The sequence below is a fragment of the Spermophilus citellus genome, assembly GCF_964194105.1.
Source record: "Spermophilus citellus genome assembly, chromosome: 8".
In the NCBI taxonomy this organism is placed as follows: domain Eukaryota; kingdom Metazoa; phylum Chordata; class Mammalia; order Rodentia; family Sciuridae; genus Spermophilus; species Spermophilus citellus.
The window spans coordinates 24,255,638-24,277,898 of record NC_138189.1 but is presented as its reverse complement, the minus strand read 5'-3'; the positions used below and the strand labels follow the sequence as shown (position 1 = coordinate 24,277,898).

General features: G+C 32.3%; 1 protein-coding gene across 11 annotated transcripts in view; it reads right to left on the bottom strand.

Moving 5' to 3' along the window:
* The window catches only part of PCDH7 (protocadherin 7), a 402,869-nt gene that overhangs the window by 139,530 nt on the left and 241,078 nt on the right, over nucleotides 1-22,261 (bottom strand). The window lies entirely within an intron of this gene.

Here is a 22,261-nt window from a genome sequence, read left to right as displayed (position 1 = left end):
ATTCATTAACTATTCCCAACAAGAAAGATAACAACAAAGATACTGTTCCAAACAGCCAATTTATTATCAGGTTTGGGCTCACTTTCTTTACCTGATCATTTAAAGACTCTGGTAGTAGGCATGTTTTAAATTTCCTTTTAAAATGTATATTCATGCTGATAAATGTGTGTGTGTGTGTGTGTGTGTGTGTGTGTGTGTGTGTGAACTGTCTGGGTGAATACAAGTTAACTGAGTTATTATCTATTTGAATGTGTGTTTCTGTGTATATGTGTGTGTATGTGTATGGTCATCAAAAACATCAGATATATATGTGTGTGTGTGTATATATATATATAAGCATAAACATAATTAGCAAATTCTGAGGTCCTATATAATGAAAGCTATCATATATGCTAGAGAAACTCTATGTTGGTTTTCTCTGGTCTTGTAATTCTCATTAATTATGTATATATAAGCATGAGTTTAACACTTTATCATGAAAAAACATATTAACACTGTTTTAAAATATATTCTGAAGAAAATTTGTGCACTCATACACACAAAATGCACATTTGCCTTATCATTTTATGTTTTTGGAATCCAAATGTATTACCTGAATTTGCCTAATATACCTTTTTAATGAAAGTATATAAGTTAAGTTGTGGGATACTTCATGAGCTTTCTGTTTTACCAGGGACTTTTTTATAGATGGTTTAATATTTAGCTAACATGTCTTGACCAGAATCCATGAAGAAAGAGCTTATGGTCAGTATAAATACTAATTTGACACATGTTTTATCATCAACCTGGTTTTGCCCACTCTACCGGGTCCTTGTTTTACCATGTAATTAATGTATTTTTGAAGTTTCATCATCTTTATAGATTTGTGCATAGGTGTGTATATGTGGATCACAAAATGTATAAAATATGCCATCATAGCATAATGAATAGTGACATTAAAGATAATAATACCATCCCCATTCTGTCACCATTTCACCAGATTGAAGAACATTTTGAGGCAATACACGATTTTTTTGTTATAAGTCTTTTTTTCTTTTTTCATTTTTTCTGGCACAAAGGATTGAATCAGTTTTACTAGATTTTGTACAGATAAAGCTTGTGCTGTTTCTTTTTCTTTATAGTCACAGTTTCCCATGAATTTATGGGAAGAAGGAATGAGAGAGTAAAGGACAATAAATGGGAGGATGGGAGAGAAAGTCAAAGGAAAGATGTGAGAAGAAAGCACTGAGTGGTTGCATCCCACTGTCCACACTTTATCTTACCTACTTAAATCTTCCTCTATTTCTCCTTTACAACATTCCGTAAAACTTTTCCACAGTGTTGCCCAAAATTTACAATCTTGGGAAATAATTTCCAAAAAGAAAAAAAAAACAGGCTATTTAACCCTACGTTGACAAAGTCATATAATCTGCTCAAAGTTCAACTGACTTGTTATGGTTAAGAAATCAGATTTTATAAACTTCATTCCTACCAGACCAATACATTCAGATGTGAGCCAGCTATCTGCCTATACATACTTTCCTAGAGGGACAAGTAAATCTATCTCAAAATAGATATGCCTTTTGGCTATGATGAAGGCATTCTTCTAGCTTGAACACCTACTGACCCCATCTTCTTCATGTTAGAACTGACAGCAGAAACTTACCACTGATTTCCGTTATTTTGTAAAAATCTCTGCCCACTTCAGCCTTTTCAGTTGCAAAGCTAGTCCAGATGGGACTGTGAAATTTTTGCAGCAAGTTGTACAGAACATAATTTTGTTCAATAAAGTTATTATGCCACACGCAGCTGTATACTGCCATATAAATGAGCACATGTGCAATAGAATTCTTGTATTATAAGTTTTATAAAACTAAAATTGAGATTATACAGCCACCCACAATAATTTATTTGAAACATCAACATGTGCGTTGCTCTAGGGTTACACAAATGGTGCCATTCCTTTTCCAAGAGAAAACGTTTGTCATTTAATATTCAGTATTAACACAAATGTTTTCCTCAGAATTATAGTTTAAATTAGGTGCTTTAAAATACATCAATAAATCATTAACTTCTTACTTTAACATATTAGATCTATAGAAGAATCAATTCTCCCTAACAATGGTGAGAGAACCTAATCACTCTCTAAATTTACTTTTAATTAGCATCATCTGCATTAATTGGTGTAGCTGATAGCAAAACATTACAGTACATTGCTATTTTATATTTGAAATGTAATATATCTTTTGGTCCCACATTTCTCCAAAACAACCTTAGTCATTTTTTTCAGTAAACCCTCAGTAAATATTTTCAGATGCATTGCTCAAGAATTTTCTCCAGGACACTCAAGGATATGAAGCTATGTTAGGAATTCTCTATTCAAAAGAGTTTCTAGGTAACAATTTGGTCTTGACTTCCTCTGGAAATAGCCTCAGAAATATATATTATTTTTCCTCCATTCTTTTCCTCAAACTCATTATTTCTCCACCAAATATTTGGATAACTCAAAGAAAATGCTGTGTAATCAGCTACTAGCCAAGAAGGAAGAATTTACTACACATTACAAGCTCTCTGTTGCCAGTGACAACGTTGTTATTGCATATTTGTAATAACATGCTTGTGATGCTGTTGTTACATTGTTCCCTGACAAAAGTTAACAAAAGATGGGTGATTTTCCCATTGTTTTGACAGGTGCAGATAAGACCAAAAAACAAAAAAATTAAAAAAATTTAAAAAGTGGAACTCTAAGTTACCAAAGGTAACACAAGTAATGGTCATAGCTACGTGGAATTATAGTTGTAACATAGCTATGGTTTGGGCCTTCTGACCCCAAAGTCCAAGGTGTTTACTGCTATATCACATATTCTAATGGTCCCTGCTTCTTCTCTGTAGAGGTAGACTACAAATGCATTAATAACAGACTTTCTGGTTCAATAAAACCCCAAAATTGGTCAAATCAAGACTAATTCCTAATGCTTGGCACCAGACCTATAATTTTGTTTGTAATAACAGCTTTTCTTACCAATTGCATATTTTCAAAATCACTGTTTTGAGCCTAATTTAACTGCTGTCTTATATACCCTGTCTCCTTAGTAGTTTACAAAATAATTTTGCTATTCTTAATTAGTCCATATTTTCCATATTTTCCAATCTATTCAATCCTTCAATTCAGGGATTTCTACTCTGGAAATACATCTCTAGGCAGTTGTGTTCAAATAGTAGTGTGTCTCAGATTCTTATTGAATCATAGGTTGCTCAACCCCGGCTCAGGGCTTTCAAGTCAATAAGCTTTCAATGGCCCCAAGCAACTGTTGGAAAATCAGGAGGATCACCTCAACCTAGAGCTTTCATTTGCTCTGCTTTGGTTTACTTTGACAATTTTCTTTACAAGAAGCCCTCCCTTCATTCTGAGTATGGCCAAATACCATTTAACTTTCAAAGTCTATTTCAAAGGTCATATTCTTTGTGAATGTGTCCAAACTTTCCCTAGAATAGTTCATAATTTACTACTTTGAACTCTTTATTTTGCTTAAAAGTAGTTCTATTAAGTTACTCATTATACTTTACTTACTACTTTTAGTTTCTTTAGAGATTTATTTCTATTTGTCTAATCTACCACCAATAAAAGAAAAAAAAATATTTTCTTTTTATTTGGGGAGTGGTACTGGGAATTGAACTCAGGGGTGCTTAACCACTGGGCAACATTCCCAATCCTTTTCTTTTTTGAGACAGGGTCTTGCTAAATTACTTCAGGCCTAACTAAGTTGCTGAGCCTGGCTTTGAATTTGCAGTCTTCTTGCCCTAGTCCCCCAAGTCACTCATTACAAGCACGGGCCACCAAACCCAAGCAAAAAAAAAAAAAAAAAAAAAAAAAGAAATATATTTGGGTTTTTATGATTATTTATTTCTCACATTCCCTAGTACAAATTAGGACAAAAATCTTATAATTTGGCCTATTGACTTTCCTTTAGTAAGTGTTCTTTAAAAATGTCTTGAATACAATTGTATTATTTAGCGTATATTATCACCAACATAATATGCTCATTTAGAGCTAGGCTAAAGAAAGTATTTAATATTATCGTCATGCATCTAGAAAAGATAACTTGTGTAGGCACATGTTTCTGACGCACACAAATCTGAATCGATGGACAATTATTTTGCATAGTTTGTCATGCATTAAAATACATAACAATTTTGCCTTGATCAGTGCCTCAAAATTCCACCTGTCTCTACCATCAGTTTTAGGATTTTATCTGTTGTGGGAATATTTGAAATTTAGTACTATCTACATCAATATTTTCGAAATAATATAGATATATTCTAAATTCTAAATTTACTGAAATAGATCACTAAGGGTTTCAGAATCTAACAAAAGCATCCAAGTTGGGGTTGAAATTACTCTGAACAAATTTTTACAGAAAATAGTATTTTCCTTCCATCTCATAACTTATTACTAATACTGAATAGACAAGTTTTTACAATAATTACTTCTAAAATGAAAGAGAGCTTCATAATTATACAGAATTATAAATAAATTTATTTTGAATTCCTCAACTTTATTTTATCTGTATTTATATGGTACATTTCCAATTAAAATCTTCTACAAGGAATTAATGCAAACTTGCCAGAACAGTGATGATTTTCATTTCATTGGTGTGAGCAAAGCAGAAAAGAAAAAAGAAAACAATACTAAACAAAAGAAAAAAAAGTATTCAGCTTTTGAAAATACCCAGGGTATTTAAATCTCTATGTTTAGAGTTTACTAATTATACTATTATAATTTTGGCAATTGGTACAAAATTTAGCTTCGTCCAATAGGGCAAATGAATAGTGATCTTAAGTCTTGTTAAATTATTATCAATACTGACAACAAGAAAACAATTTAAATATTGTAATTCAGAGTAGGAGATATCTTAAAAGACAGGCTTAACTTAAACTATGAATTGTTTAGAAAAAGTCTTTTAGTTCTTTATGTAAAAGTACAGTGACCAAATTGTGACTTCTACTCTCAACAATTGTGGTATAATTAAGTCAAGTTTTCTTCCAATATATAAAAACATAAAGGTGAAAATGTGTCTAATAAACTATACTTTTAAAATAAGTTGAAATTTTTCTGGTATCTGACAAGATGTTGCCAAATATCTGGCATAGTTTCTGAGCAAACCCACTTTTCACTTAACAGTAGCATGTCCCAAGATAATTTCAAAAGACCTGAGCAGGTATGCTAAACTAACAGTCTCTTGGAGGGGCAAAATAGTAGTTCTCTTCTTTCCTTTACTTTGCTCTGTTTCAAAGCCTTTTCTTCTTCATGAAAGGTCTAGCGATTCTCTCCATGCTGAAAAATGTGCTTACCCACTGGAATTCACGCTCTGTTCTTTCTGGGTATCTGCTGCATTAGTTAATAATCTACCTGAGGAATATAGCAAATTATCCTAAACTCTGAGAGATTTTGGTCTAATTAGAGCCACCAAGTTAAAATAGACAATTAGTGTTCCTATGTTCTTATGTACTAGCTTTTGGCTATGACTATCTGAATGAGATATATATAGAAAAACTACAATAAATATTTAGAGGTCTTAGATGATGACAAAATCAGTACCAAAAAGGAAAGGCAGAAGACAGTCTGAAGAGAGACACTGATGTTTTTCATGAAGGAGAGAACATAAGATAGATGACAGATAGATGATAGATGGATTTTTATATATTTATCTATTGTGTTAAATGTAAATACATGTATAAACATTGCACTAGGCATAATAATGAGAACTTAAAGATGTCCACACCCTAATCCCAGGAACCTGTGAGTATTATCAGATTATGTGACAAAACTGGAATTAAAGAGGCAGACCATCTGACCTTGAGATGGGAAGATTTCCCTGGTTTGTTTAGGTGGATTTAATGTAACCATATGGTCCCTATAAGTGTAAAGGGAAGCAGAGAGAGAGACAGAATCAGGGAAGTTGCCATGTTAGAAGTATTTGATAAAATGTTGCTTTGAATACCAGGAAAAAAGGGTCATTAATAAAGGAAACTGAACAAAGCAAGAAGAATTCTTCCTTAGGACCCTGGGAAAGGAATGCAGCCTTGCTGGCATCTTGATTTTAACCCGGTGGGATCCACTTTGTATTGCTAAACTCCAGAATTAAAAGATAATAAATTAGCATTATTTTAAGTTTATGGAAATTTGTTACAATAGCAATACAAAATCAACATACACTTGCCTCATTGTTTATTTTTAGGTTGCAGAATTTTTCTATTCTTTTTTTCCCTTGTAGGAGGGATTGAACCCAGGGGTGATTTACCATTAAACTACATCTCCCATGTTTTCCATTTATTTATTTATTTTTCTAAAATTTGAGACAGGATCTTTCTAAATTGCTGAAGGCCTCACTAATTTGCTGAGGCTGACTTTGAACTTGTGATCCTCCTGCCTCAGCCTTTCAAATTTCTGGGATTACAGGCATGCACCACCATGCCTGGCCAGAATTTTTCTTTGGTGCATAAAGAGAAACACTGTCAGCATCAATTCTGACCAAGATAAATAGAAATGCAATGAAAATTGTACCTGACAACAACAAAGATAATAGAAAATCTCCTTGTATACATGTTTTTACAAAAGCAAATAAGTAAAAATGACACTAATATGAATGCTATTCAAACCTATATATGCAAAATATTATTACAGCAGTAAGTAATCATTATAAAATCACTAAATAGATATTTTTCATTCTTTTTGTCTATACTAAATCCTTTAAATCTGGTATGTCTGTTAATACTCACAGCACTTGTCAGTTTGAACTAGCCATACTTCAATTGTTCATTTGTCCCAATTGGCTAATTGCTGTATTAGATAGAACAGATCTGTAAATTGAAATATTTTAGCTTCCAAAGCCAAGCCAATTTTGGTGATAGTTTTGAGTATAATTATCTGATTTTGAAAGTACAATTTTATTATCCTATCTATTTCTAATAAAGATAGCAATTTCCTTAAACATTTTCAAAGTATACTTTGTCTTCCACCTAGACATTGCAGAAAGAGTACAAACTTGAACACATAAACTCATTTGTTATTAAATTTAAACATTATTAGGAACAACTCAACATATAAATTATTTTCAAATAACTAAGTAGAATTCATGGTATTCATCTCTCTCATGCTTTTAGGTGGGGATGTTAGAAAGGCTGATCTAGTTTTATACAAAAATGATTTTGTCATCTACTATCTTTCCAAATATAAATTTCTATTTTTCTATTTGGTTTTGACTCTTGAAAACTAAGAATCAAATTTGGGTGGTACAAAATAAAGACAAATGAAAACAAATCTGCTTCTCTTCATCTGCTTCTCAATGGCTGCTTATTCATATCACAGTATAATGTCACAAATCTGTAATGGGTGGTGTTGTCTATTCAGTGACACTGACCTGAAACAGCCAGAGATGGCTGTTGAGAACACAGAGACTTCAAGTCATCATGTCCCATGGCCAACTAAATTCTATGATTGTCCAAATGTTTTAATTTGGCATAATATAATAAAGGCAAGAATGCATTTTTTCCCTAAGGAAATATTATACACAATTTTAAAAAGATAATAAGCAATTGTAGATTTTGAGAATCCATAATCCTTCTGAGAGATTTTTATTCCAACCTAAACAAGTAGGAGAACATCCTCCCACCACCACCCCCAATCAGGCTTGGTTTTCTAGATAGAACTTTTCTTTAGCATTTCAAATAACTCTACCAGTACTAGGCAATTTAGTGTACATGCAATTCAAATATGTATGCTTTCTATTCAAATAATTTACAACCTAGCTTTCCTTTTTTATTTTCTAGTTTCCAGACCATAAATATCTTGGGGATATTGTAAACCATGAACATACACCCATAATAAAAGAACCCTATTCTAAACACTTATGAACATTGTAGTTTTTTTAAAAAACACTTATCCCAGTCTTTTAGTATTTAATTAAATATTCCAACCCTAAGCCTTTTTTAAAAAAAATCATCACTATTTAGCTAAAATTTAAATGGAAGGTGTTTTTTCAAAACTTTTAAAATAATGCCCTGCCTATAAAACAATAATAAAAATGAAATTAAATATTTTTCTTGTCCTAATTCGGTTTTTCTTGTAAGACAGTATCAAAACCTAAAGAGACAGTGAATCTGATGCTAAGATATGACAATGCTGTTTTTTTCACAATTACCTAATACTTACATTAGAGACAAATTTTCCCTATAATTAAGGCAGTAACATGTTTAATGCATGCTTTATGTACCTTCATTATCTGTTTCAAAGTATCTTGTGACTTTGATGATCCCTTCCCCATAAACTTTAATTCAGTCTGGGTTATGGATGCATTAGATTCATGGGACACTGTGACTCACCTTTCAAAGACCGTGCATAATAACCCAATTTGAATTTATCTGAACACCTTATTTCTTAAATATACTTTAAAAAATTGCCAAGTACAGTATCTATCTATCCCCTTAATACACTGCATGTGAGAAGTGCAGAAACTAGTGTTTGAATAGTCAGACTGTCATCTTTGGTAGTTCTGAGTGGCTGTTTCATGTCTGGAAGTTATTTGTTGAAAAATAGTAAGAAAATTGCCCCCAGTGGACACTGATGTTAATAATAGTGGTTGGGGGCAGGGAGTAACACAGCTTGTTACATATATTTGGAGTCAATTTTTTTTTCTTTCTTCACATCCCACTTGGTAGTGTAAAATCCTTCTTTGACTGATGTAAATGATCTACAAGAACACAAATGGTGGCCTCTAAAATTACAAGGGCTACTCCCTAAGTTTGGCTGCAGTAAATAATTAACCCCATCTGAAAGTTAATGGTTTCATGACTTGGAATTTTTGCCTTCAAATGTAAAAAGAAGAAACCCAAAAGGAAGCAAGATTACATGCATTATTCTCCTTTCTTTGCATGATACTTCCGAGCTTAAGTATATTAACTTTTTCCCAAAACTGTAAAGAATTTTTAAACAGAGGTATCCTGTTAAGATCACCCCAAGACTTTTTGTGTGGCCAGTGCAAGAAGAAATATTAAAATCCATGGATGCTGTTAATATTCAGTTGTGTTTGGAATTATCCATTGTTGTGCATAACAAAACGAAACAATGCAAAATATTCCTTTTGAGAATATGATGCACTCAACTGACCCCTTTGAAATATAAAGAATAAAAAAGACTGCCTGATATGCTGACATCTGCTAAGTAAACATTAAGAGCCATGCAAAATGATGCTCCATTCTCCATTTTACTAGCTCATTGTGCTACAAAAAATTATTGGCCCTATTTATTTTTAAGAAAATGAATGCCTTGCAAGGCTTAGTTATTTGCCCAAGGTCAATCAGCTAGTCACAGAACAAATATTTGATTCCCTGTCTGTTTAACTGCAAAGCCAGGGCTCTAACCAGCACACAGGAGCAGTTTTAAAGAGAGCTCCATGACTAATAACTGCATGAAATCTTTTTATAAATATTTACTGAAAATTCACTAATAAAGAAAATTTGTGGTTTTTTATATTTTACAAACATGATATATTGTATTATTTTAGTTATATGTAATTTGCATATATATATGATATAGATAAAATCTTAATCCTTAACAATATTTTAAGTGTATTCAGTGAAGGAGGAAGTTAAAAACACAAGAAGTCAAGATAAGTAATCTGGAGTTAGTAAAAGAACACAGAATGTCCACAAGAACCAGTTTTATTCCTTGGTGCCTATTTCAAATGCAATATTGAAAACATTTAACCTTTGCTTATGAGGTGTTCCACAAAATCTCATGTGTGAGGCAATGCAAGAAATGTTACAGGACTAATGATTGGGTTATGAGATGCTTAACCCAATCAGACAATTAATTCCCTGATGGGATTAACTGGGTGGTAACTGAAGGCAGGCAAGGGTATGGCTAGAAGACATGGGCCCCTGGGAGTTTGTCTTTGAGGTATATATTTTGCATCTTGCTAGTGGAGTCTCTCAGCTGCCTGATCATAATGTGAGCTTCCTTCCTCTGCCACACTCTTCTACCATGATGTTCTGCCTCACCTTGAGTTCTGAGGAATGGAGCCAACTGCCTATGGATTGAGACCTCTGAAATTGTGAGTCCCTAAATAAACATTTCCTCCTTAAAATTGTTCTTGCTGGATCCTTTAGTCACAGCAGTGAAAAAGCTGACTAAGACACATGGGGTTATTATTATTAACAGTTTGCATAAAAGACTTATTCAAGAGTTCTCATTTTTTAAATGAGAGGTTGAATGAGACAGGGTTTTAGATTGTGAAGTCTTCAAATAGAAGAGGGCCCACATGACGCTGTGCCCACTTTTATCCCTTGAAATGGTTTCAAGGATAAAGATGAATATCATTGGCATCTTTATTTTTAAAAACATTAATGATCATTATAATCACAATAGCATTCATCAACTATAACAAAACTGGTGGATTATATGATTGCTTTGACCAAGTCTATATAATACCTCCTTAATAAAGTTTACACTAGGTAGATTCTTAAGTAATGTCCTGGGGGGAAAAAACAAAGAAAAAGAAGAAGAAACAAAAGAAGGAAGGAAGGAACAAAGGAAGGAAGGAGGAATGTATGTATATGTAAACTAATGTGACTTTTTGCAAAAGGAAAAAAATATTTTGAGGAATTAACTAAAAAGAGTGAGAATCTTTCATTTTCCCTTACATGTGGAATTTAAGGACATATATATTCTGGAATTTCAGGATGATAGATAGGTAGATAGATCTACAGACATACATATACACACATTGCCCCACTTTTTTGAGACCATACCACTGCTTATGTTTTTCTCCTTAGGTTCAAAATTTTATTAAAGTAAAATTCCAAAAGCTTGATCTTATTTAATTGACTATATTACATTAAAATATTTTTATAATTGTAAAGAGAATTAGACAAATAAAATTCAATATCTAATCCTTAATGTGATTAATTTTGTTCATGATCCCTTGGTCCATTATTAATCTCTATTTATCAACATTCTAACCTAGTCGACATTACATTTTCAGATATCAACAATACTATTGAGCACACTACAAAAAATAAACAACATGTGAAATAACTTCCAATGCATATTTTTAGTCACATCTTGAGGAAAAACTTTTCATGACGTAGGAATAATGATTGATTCATTTCTCTCCCTCTCTCCATCTCTTTCTTTTTACTTGAAAAAATGTGATTTGGGGGAGGGTGTCAGGTAATCACCAATAAGTTTGCAGTGTACAGCATGGCCCTCATTCAGTCATTAGCTAGCCTGTTTCACTTTCTCAGTTGGTTGTATGTATCTCACTCATTGAGTCTTCTAACAGTGCAGTGACCTCCAATGCCTAAGGGTAGGTAAAGAAAGAGGTTATCTCTTAAGGGTGTCTAAATACTGCCCATTCTTTTAGTACCTGCAGTTCCTTGGAATGGTGCGGCACCTGCAAAAGGTTAATGAGCATAGAGACTTTCAGGCATAATGCAAATTACAGACAGACACTACACAGACATTTCATCTATACACAGACAAGCGGCATGCATGCTGCAGGCACACTACAGGTGGCAGGTATTACTGCAGCACCACCACTGGGAAATCTTACATATTCGTGAGATATATATGCTTGGTGAGGTTTCATTTTCTACTTTAAAAAGGGAGAGAGAAATCATTTTCTAATAGCCTCCACGTCTACCTATCATAGTTTGATTTACAACCACATATATCTATCATACTTGCCATTAGAAATCTCTTCAACTTTATCAAATAAAACAAAGAAACAGTATTTTTTTTAAAAAGCTTGATCCACCTCTACCAAAAATGTGTTGAATTCTCAAATCTGGCAACTTGTCCTTACTATATTCAACGTTTTTTTTTTTTTTTAACTGCTTTTAAAATAGATTGTGGTCTAAATCATCTGCAAGAAATATTTTAAATAGACTTGAACTCTCTGACCTGTTAAAAAAGTAGAGTGAGGACCTCTGATGAATTGCAATTTAAATAAAGAAATCAAGCCATTAGGTTTTCTAAAAATCTTGAATTGTTTATCTTCAAAATTCTAGTCATTGCTGTATAAGAAGCATCGAGCATTAATGTACATGCATTAATACTACCATCATTGCAGAGGGCCTGCAGAGAAAGAGTTCTTCCATTCCCAGTTTCATTTTTTTTAAAACAATCTCTTGCTAATTTTGTAGCACTCAGCACTAATAGAAAAGTAATCAAATTAGCATTAGCAGTTCATGTTGCAAACTTCAATTTGTATTGCTACAACATCAAAGTGAAAATATTTGCATATCAAAAGTAAAAGAGGAGGGATTTAAATGAATTTAGTGTATTACACAAACTAACTAGGCCTTGATGGTAACTTAAATGATAAATTGTTCACAAATATAGAAATTGAATATATTTATAATTCTTTTCAAAACCCCCCCAAGGCCTGTGTACTAAATGCTAATGAAATATGAATATTAGAAAAGAATGGAATATGACAGTGCATATGGAAAATGTTAGGTTTCTCATAAGCTGAGAACTCTGTTTAAATTTGATTCAGACTATAGTGTATACAATTGTTTATAATTAACTAAAAATATGTAGGTGATAATTCTATCTATCCACCCATATATCCACCTATCTAACACATTACAATATGCTAATTATTTTCAATATCTCACCATGTAGGTAATTAGAATAGAGTAGATACATTTGTGGGCATAAACATGCCAAAATAATGTGATTACCACAAAATGCATCCCTCATTTTTTATCACACGCTATTATCATGCAGTTTCCATCTGCCTACCATGATGGCTAATGGTTTAATATCCCTTTCTCATGTGGTGATTCATATGGCCAAATTGGGTGATGCACAATTTTTATGAATGGGTATTTTTATGCAACTCATATTTATGTGCTTTCCATGGAATTCCATGTTTTCATAGATGCAAATCTGGCTTTTAAAATAATTTATGTTTCACCCTTAGCTTAGTCTCATCCTGACAGTAATTTTAGTGAACCACCACCATTTGCAATATAATGTAATTCCTAGAAATTAAATATTTCCTAATGTACCTAGGAGATTCTTTCCTCCTTGGCACACATTCTTGAATTGCCCTAATAGGCACTTCCTAGATCTCATTAGTATCTGACTATGCATTAGTGTTATTTATTGTTTCATATTCCAAGTAATCTTTAAAATAAAATGTTTCTATGCCGCTAACAAGCTTCAAAATACTCCTGAAATTATCTGTAAGAATTAAATATATTCATTTATTTTTGTTCCTATGTAAGTATCTAGAAAAGAAAGAAAATGCTATTTTATAAGCCATTATCATGACTTAAAATTATGTAGCATAATTAAATTATTACTAATGACAAAGTTTCCCAGAGATACTATCAATTATATTCACCACATTGTACAGCTATTAAATGAGGTTCATATAATCTAATTTAAATTCTATACTGGGAAGCTTTTGAGCATTATCTGGGAACCCTTATAGAAAAGATATCAGGAATAGGTAAACAAGCAAAAACACTTTCAATAGAAATGTGGCATACTATAAGTATGGATGATTATTTCTAATCTCCTTAGATCATCTATAAACTAATTGTATGATATTCTAAGGTGAGCAGGCAAAGAAATAAGTGTTGCATGCTCTTACTAATGAATTAGTTCTTAGATTTGAGCTGAGTTTTGTTTTTGTTGCTCTTTGTTTATTTCCATTTCCCTGTGGGTGTAAGAAGAGAAAGATTTTTTGTAGTACAGTATAATCATAATATTGATTAGCTTTCTCCATCATAAAATCATAAAGGAATGGACTGGGGACAGGGCCAGTTTCTCTACCCTACCTATGGAAATTGCAGTTTCTCTGAAGGTATAAAATAGCATAATGTATTGGAGAATATTATGCCAAATATGAGGATATTCTCAAGTGTAGTCTGATAATGTTAGAATAATTTTAAGTTTTAGATAGAAATATTGAACTGTACACAGATCACCTTTGTCATTGTTCAACCATTTCTTCATAATGATATTATAGGACCATTAGATGATTTCTGTGGGGGGAACAAATAAAACAAGGATTTATTATACATTCCTCACAAGTTTCTCTTTTTACATATGCTACATTACTTAAATAATTTGATGATTTGGAGCGGAAATGGTTATTTTGTTTGAGTGCTTTAAGTTCTTTATAGCTAACAACTCCTTTTTATTTTAGATAAAAGTAATCCTAATCTCAGGAGAAAGAAGACTAATTAAAAAAGAAAAAGACTAAAAGTGACCTCTTGGGAAGACAGGAGAGAGATTTGAATATTAATGTAATCAGTAGCTGTCATTTATCATGCAAGGAGAAATCAATTGCAGGTCCCAAAAAAATAATTTTTAAAAACCTGTAACATACATGTCTAAAACATAATAGTAGAAGAAAAATTTCATCTTTTAAAGAACAACTCAGTTTGTGGACATTTCCTCAATTTGGGGGAAAGAAGCAAATCTCAATTCTTTTATTTATTCCAGGTGAATATTATACTGTTTTTCAAGATGATTCATCTACAAGACTAGGATTTCATTTTAAAAAGTCACAGTAATTAGATGTTTGGTTATGACATGTTTCTTCAAAATCAAGCTTATTAGCTTTTGAGTTATTTGGCTAATGTAACTCCCAACTTGATGTCTTAGATAGAAATAAAGACAAAAGCTAAGTTACAAAAGTAGGCTAGCTAAGCTTGGGACTCTAAGCAAATTTACAAGGAAAGTTTCTAAGCAAATCCACATAATCAATTTCCTTTATTTGAATGGTGTTACAAATCTCGCCTTTAGCCCCTGACAACAAATGCTGCTCAAGTTTGTTGACTACTTCTCTTCAAGAGTTTGTACTAATCTATGGCTGCCTTTCTGTCTCCCTGAAATGACAGTTTTAATTAACTTGCATTTGCCACATTCTACCTGTATTGCCTTATTACCACGGGGTTCTCCTTTGGATTTATCCTAGAAATGTTGCTGTCATAGAAGAAGCAAACTGCTTGCCTATACAGGTGACTCATAGGAACTCAAAATAAATTTCTAGAACTACATGTTTACATATTTACAGGCAATTTACTCCTGAGTCCAGTTAGAAATTTTAAGTTTTAATCCAACATTATTCTTTTCTTGAGGCACTAATCACCCTATGCTAATAATTAGAAAATCGTGGTATTCTAGAGCCAGCCAAAAAGATCTATAATATCAGTGAGTCCAACTCCCTTATGTTTATGTATAGAGACTGAAGGTCTAAGAATAAAGCTATATAAAAATAAAAAATTACCAAGGAATGGCAGATTCAAGACCAAATCTAGAATTTTTAATCCAGTACTTTTTATATATGTTCTCATAATATTGTGAAACATACACTCCAATATTTTAGAAATCTCCAAGAATAGAAAGAAAGGTGAGGCCATTATCCAAGAATATAATGTTGTACCCTTTGTCATTTCTGAATAGTCTCTATTGATTAAATTATTACTAACCTCTACATATTGACACCTCCTCTCAGTTCAATTTTACCTCCTCCATAACTAACAGTGATATATTTTTCTAGTATTTTACATATTTGTATTTATTAGTATTTAACTTAGAATTGTTTTACCGAATTTCTTAATTCTCTAATTCTGTAAACAATGAACATAGTTATTATTATTTTTTTTCAAATCAACCAATCTCAGGACTATAGACACTAGTGAAAGATGAAGAAGCCCAAGTATGGATGTCTCAGAATTTACTACAGAGAAATGTAAAAGGGTTTTTGTTAAATAACCCGGAAGACATTCTTCAACTCAGTGGTGTGGGATATACACTATGACAGTACTGAGTATCAACAGACAAACAGAAATATACTGTTACAATTCTATTATTAGTATTTATAACAGCTCTAGTGCTCTTGATAAATGAAACCACATTAATTAGTTTCGGGATCTTATTCTCACTTTGGCATATCCACTAGCACTTCTGAACATGCAATTAAAATATTTCAAAATGTCACTTAGGTTTCCATTCTACAACAAATGCATACTGATTACTGCCACTTGATTTATACTCAGCCACATACATACAGAAACAAACATATGTTAACATTTTAGGGGTTAAGAAATCTCTTGAACACGGCATGCAATGAAGTTTGATGAAAATAGAGCTATCAATGAGTATACAAAATAAAGCTACACTATTTTCATTTGAATATGAATATTTCCTTTTGTATAGATTTTTAAAAGATTCAATTCTGGTAATAGTTGTTTTACTTTTATTTGTAAAATATAAATTTAGTGAAGATTTTGGACTGCAATCAGTGAAAGCAGAGAACTTTTTTTTTTTCCTTTGACTAAGTTACCTCTTTATTAAACAAATAGCTTATCTGATTTGAAAATTAGATGCTGGCCATGGGCTCACTTTACAACAAGCTATCCCCACATTTAAATATCTTGAGATTCCATCTTGGTCTAAAGAATAGCAGAAATTTATTCATAGTAAATATATTTTAGAATATTATTACTTTTGTCCTTTCCTATTAAACAGAAAACTAGGTCTTAATTACATAGATGAAAATATATGTATGCATTATTTTATAAGGTAAGGGGCTGGGGATGTGGTCAAGCGGTAGCGCGCTAGCCTGGCATGCATGTGGCCTGGGTTCTATCCTCAGCACCACATACAAACAAAGATGTTGTGTCCGCCGAAAAACTAAAAAGAAATATTAAAATTCTGTCTCTCTCTCTCTGTCTCTTAAAAAAAAAAGATATAAGGTAAGAGAGAGGAGAAAGAGAAAACTTGAATAATATTTTTTTTCTAAATTATTTGGCCAATGTAATTCCAACTTGCTTAGGTTGAAGTAGAGACAAAAGCTAAGCTACAAATGGAGCCCTGAAGCACTTCCCTTGATCCTAGAAAAAGGCAAAAGAAGTCTGGATAAGAGTTATAACATTGTCAATTACTTCTTTATATTTGATAAGTTGAATTTTGCAGAAAGAATATTTTATATATCTGCAGATGCCAATTGTAATTAATATTTGTGACTAAAACAATGAAATATTTTCCCTTCAAATCTTTATACCCTTCAAATCAATGAAATATTTTCCCTTCAAAATCAATAATACAAAACAGGGGTAGAAGAAAAGGGGGAACATAAACTGAAACCGATTTCCGTCATCTCTGAGTTAGTCAGGATGAACCCAAATACTATGTATAACCATAAAGCTCTAATAAAAAAAGAACATCATCAATAATACAAAACTTTATCATTATTATTCAACTCTGCAATACTCTTTCTTGGTCATATGAGAAATAGGTTAAAGCATTTCTCTTATCCTGGAGAGGTGAAGGACAGTAGAAGAGATAACACATGGAGAAGAGTGGAAAGAGAGGGTACTGTTAAATATGGGCAAGATCAGTAAAGTGTTCAAAAAAACGACCCCAGGACTTCTGAAATCCTCTGAATTATTTTATATGTAAGGTAGCTGGTCATACATGTATTACTCCAAGGATAAAGTGTTGTTTTGTTAGTTTACTTTGTAAAAGAAGAAATATGAAGTGAAATACCCAAATGAAGTGGGTGTGAAGAGATGATAATGTTGTTGTGAAGATGAAGCCAAACCTCAGTGACTTGCTCAGATAGCAGTACTATTCTCTCATGATGGAAAAAATAGTGAGGCTTCTTAAGACAAAAACTCAGAGCATGAGTGCACCAGCCAAGAAAAGTAGAATAAATAAAGAAGTTACAGAAACTGCTAGAGAGGCTGTGGATGAGAGAGTTTGTTGAAAATGCTTGTGATGATTCCTCAAGGAGAAATAATGCTTGAGAGACAAAGTACTAGAAAATGCTCCTCCAGCAACTCTTTCTTTCTCATCATACTCCCCTTTGTACCTGCAATTCTCCTTTTTATAATTAACTTACTTTTAATTGACATGCAAAAATTCTACATATTTTTCATGTACAACATGATGTTTCAAAGTAAGTACACAATGTAGGATGGCTCAAATGCACTACTGATCATATGAGTTACCTCACATATTTATTAACATTTTGTGTGGTGAGAATACTTCAAATCTACTCTCTTGATGATTTTCAAGAATACAACATATTGTTATTAAGTACAGTCACCATGTTGTACAATAGATCACTCATACTTAATATTCTTGCCTGTCTACCTATAATTCCCTTATAATAGAGTCCATGTACCAACAGAAATAGAATAAAGCCTGGCCCATGAAGGTGAATGGTGTTCTAAAGTGCAAAATTTATGAATTCTTAGTCTCTATACTGGGCATTAAGGGGAAAAAAGAGCAAAAAAAAAAAAAAGAATGAGGGAAATGGATATATAACACAAAACATTTTCATATCAGATCCAACTGAATTGAAAATTCACATAAAGGGGCAAGGTTAACAAGAAGGATGAATAATGAACCCTTCATTATTCTTAGATACTGTAATATACTACCCAAACTGATATGTTCTATTAATTTTAAAAGGGATCTGTGAAGGTCTTATATTTTATTCATTGATAGACCATGGCTTTTTATTGTCTAAATTTGATTTCTAATAAAATATTTGCTTCAACCTTGGATGGCACAACACTAGGTAGTTCAATGTGAGAGACTAATCTTGGGAAAAGTTGTAGAATTTTTTAAGCAACTCAACTCTTCTTATATTATCCATCAAATTCATTTCCCTTATAACTAAATCTGTCATAAATCTAGGCATCCAAGTATAAAATATGTTTCCCAGCAATAATCTACTATCAATAAGCTTGATAAAGCCTTCAAATGACACAACACTTTCTGGTGACATTAAAATGCTTCACAAATACAGTATTGATTTTTGTTGTTGATGATGGCATTAACAATTTACTATAGGAAGGAAGCTGAGATAAGAGGGAAAGGTTAATTTGTCTCAACCATTCTTGTTCTAATTTGCTTGTAATCTTTCATGATTAAAAACAAATAAGTATACAGAAACAAAAATAAATTCATATTCTGATAGAAATTTATGTTTTTCTACATATACTCAATCAAAATGGACTCTCCTTTTAAAAATTTAGGGATTATTTAAACTTTGAGACAATTTTTGAGAATAAAAAAAGTAATTTCAAATATAGATATTAGAAGGTGACTTTTAATCAACAATGAATGAATCTTATGTATTTGAGTGGTATTTATTTATTTTTCTTTTCAAAACTTTGGTTTTCTTGCTTAGGCATAATACTCAATACTCATATTTGGTTGCATTTTATGTCTAATAGTATCTATTGCTTAGACTAAAGTGTGTTAAGCATGAAAGTTAATGGTATGCTTTTTCTAACAATTAATATATTCTTTGCCAAAAAGAGTCTGAATTAAATATAGCATCTTAGTTTCCATAATGAGGTAATGAATTGTAGATTATTGTGATTTTTTAATTACTAGTCTAATATTTGGGAAAATGTGTTTTGTTACCAAGAAATTCTAGTGTAGACTGTTATATTGAAAACTTCTATGCCTAATGTTATTCTATGTGAGACTTGGAAGGTGCAAAATGATTCTTAGAATGCTAGTGTATCTTCAAGCAAGATGCACCTTCACTTCTACATAAGGGAATGAAGAAATCAGAAGGTTCCTCATTTCCCAAAACTATTAACATTGTCATTCTAACAAGTGGAATGAAACTAGGATACAGTGAGACAATTAAAACTATTGAGCAATAATTCTGTTTTACAATAAGCAATGTCCCAAAATATTCTCAGGGTGGGAGCTGTGATGCCCTATCAGTGACTAGGAAAATAAACAGCATTTTAGGTAGGGGGTTATGAATAAAAACATGCTAGAAAATAATGGATTAAGGAGCCTTTGTAGAATGTGCATTAACTACTGAAAAAACAGGTCCAACAAATATTAAAGAATGAAATTCATTTTATGCATGCTTGGGTCATTGGGAGAGATACAATATACTAAAGATATCATCTCTGATTTCGAGGGCCTTTCTATATAATTGGAAATCAAAAAACATCTAGGTGAAACAATAAGTAACACTAGTAGGCAGTGATAATAAAACAAGACTGGATTTTCAGATCACATGATATTACCTGTCATATTAGCATGCAGGAGAACAATGGGAGTGACAGAAATTTCTGCTGTGATTTGCAAGAGAATACATTTTCTATTATCAGATTATATTTTTAAAAATTCAAGTCATTTTTTTATGTCTGGTTCAGGTAGTCTATCACTGTTAAAGCTTGTAATATTGATCATCTCATTGTCTATTCTCATCTTTTACATTTCCTTATTTGGCAAAAGGATTAAACAAATTATCAGTCAGAGGTTCAGCCTCAATTTTAGGTAGTCCCAACATAATTTTTAAGGGATCATTCATTCAGCTCTCTGATGATTCACTGATCTTTCCTTACCTGTGCAAACCGTTATCAACTTGAAGATTCCCAAATATGAGAAATGGTTTCTTTGTGGCTTTATTTTAAAATAAAATTGTTTTTATTCATAGTAGAGATAACAATTAATTTCTCTCTCCCTATTCAAGGCTGGCTTTTCATTATCTTTCCTTTATTGAACTTCAATGAAAGCTGAGGCTTTATTATTTACCAAAGCAGGAAATTATCTTGAATTTTCAACATTCACTTGTAATATATTAATTAGTTATTAATGCATGTTACTGCAGACATTGCTAAAATAAAAGAACTATTAGAAAAGAGAAAATATTCAATGAATCCAAATTTTGCCAGATAATGGAATAGCTGTTTTAGGACTCACAATAACTTCAAAATTATCACTATCCCATTTGTGTGAGTGTGTGTGTGTGTGTGTGTGTGTAAATGATGAAATCCAAATCCAGAAAGTTTAAATAACTTGCCTGAGATCATATGATTCAATTAAGATTTGAACATATGTATATGTAGGGCAAATCAATACTTTCTCACTAAATCATAGCACATCTTGATGTGTAAATATTTTCACGCACACGCACACACTATTGTTCTTCTGAGAGCAGGGAAGTGCAAGCTATTGAACAGAGTGCTATGATTCTCTTGTTTGAGGGTAGAAACAATTCTTTAAAACGAAATTTGACTGTGAAAAAGTATTTGGAAAATAATCAGTAACTTATGTAATCGTCAAATGTCACCAATGAGGAAATTAAGGCTCAGAAAGGGAAAGTCTGGGATCCAAGGTACACAACATTCTGGAGGCAAAGATACGATTAAAAACATAATCCAGGATGGTAATCAGTCCTGGTTAGCTTATAAGACATTTTCTTATGTAACCCTACAAAACCCTATGAAGTCAGATTTTTAACAGACTGTTTCTCCATTAATTGGGCCATACATATAATTTTTAGTTCAATGTGATATTTCAATGTCCTTCTGAGTGATACTCATTATTATGGGCAACCATCAAAACAAATTCAGAACATAAGAGAAAAACAACCAGTTTGAAAGTCTAGGTCATATATGAAAGTCCAGTGCCTGCATGTGTACATCAGTAGATGGGCAGTGCTCTCTGCTGTGCTAAGGACCAAGTGACTTCCACTTTAAAGTGGCTAACACAGGAGAAAACAATTGTAGTTCTTAAAACATTTTTTTTTAAACTTGATCAAAACATTTCTGCCCAAGATAGTCAGGAGTTAGAAGGTGGAAACTTAGACTGCATAATGAACAGCCCAAGTCAAACTGGAAAACTTCCTGGTTCTCTCTCTAAAAAGGAAAGCACAGAATCAGTAATGGAATTCCTGATGTGGAACTTGGACATAATTTCAGAGAACAGTTAAGTGTAGTCCTTAAAATTGTGCACTGATCAAATTTCTTAACATATCACAATATCCCCAACTTCGCTAAAATACAGGTCAAATTTGTCCCTATGAATGGGAATAAGGGAGGAAAGGAAAGAAGAAAGAAGAAAAAAATGAAAAATTTTATTTTGCCTTTCAAAGAAAGTTTTCCATTGATCAGTGAGACTATTCCTGCCTTGACTTCAAAACGCTTGGTAGAGCACTCCAAAGACAGCAATGGCTGAATTATCTGGGGGTGCAGATCAAAGGAAAGAAAGAAGACAGCAAGAAGTGCATTTAAGTATGGCTTTTATAAAAATTATAATTAGGAATACCAAGGTGTCAAAAGAGAAACTACCAAGGGCGGCTGCTAATAGATGCTAATTTTAATTCTTCCAAATAAGAAGATGGAACTGAATATAACTAAGATATTTCTCATAATTGTTGTATATAGAAGACTTTCAAAGAAAGACATTATAAATGTGTGCTTATTTGTT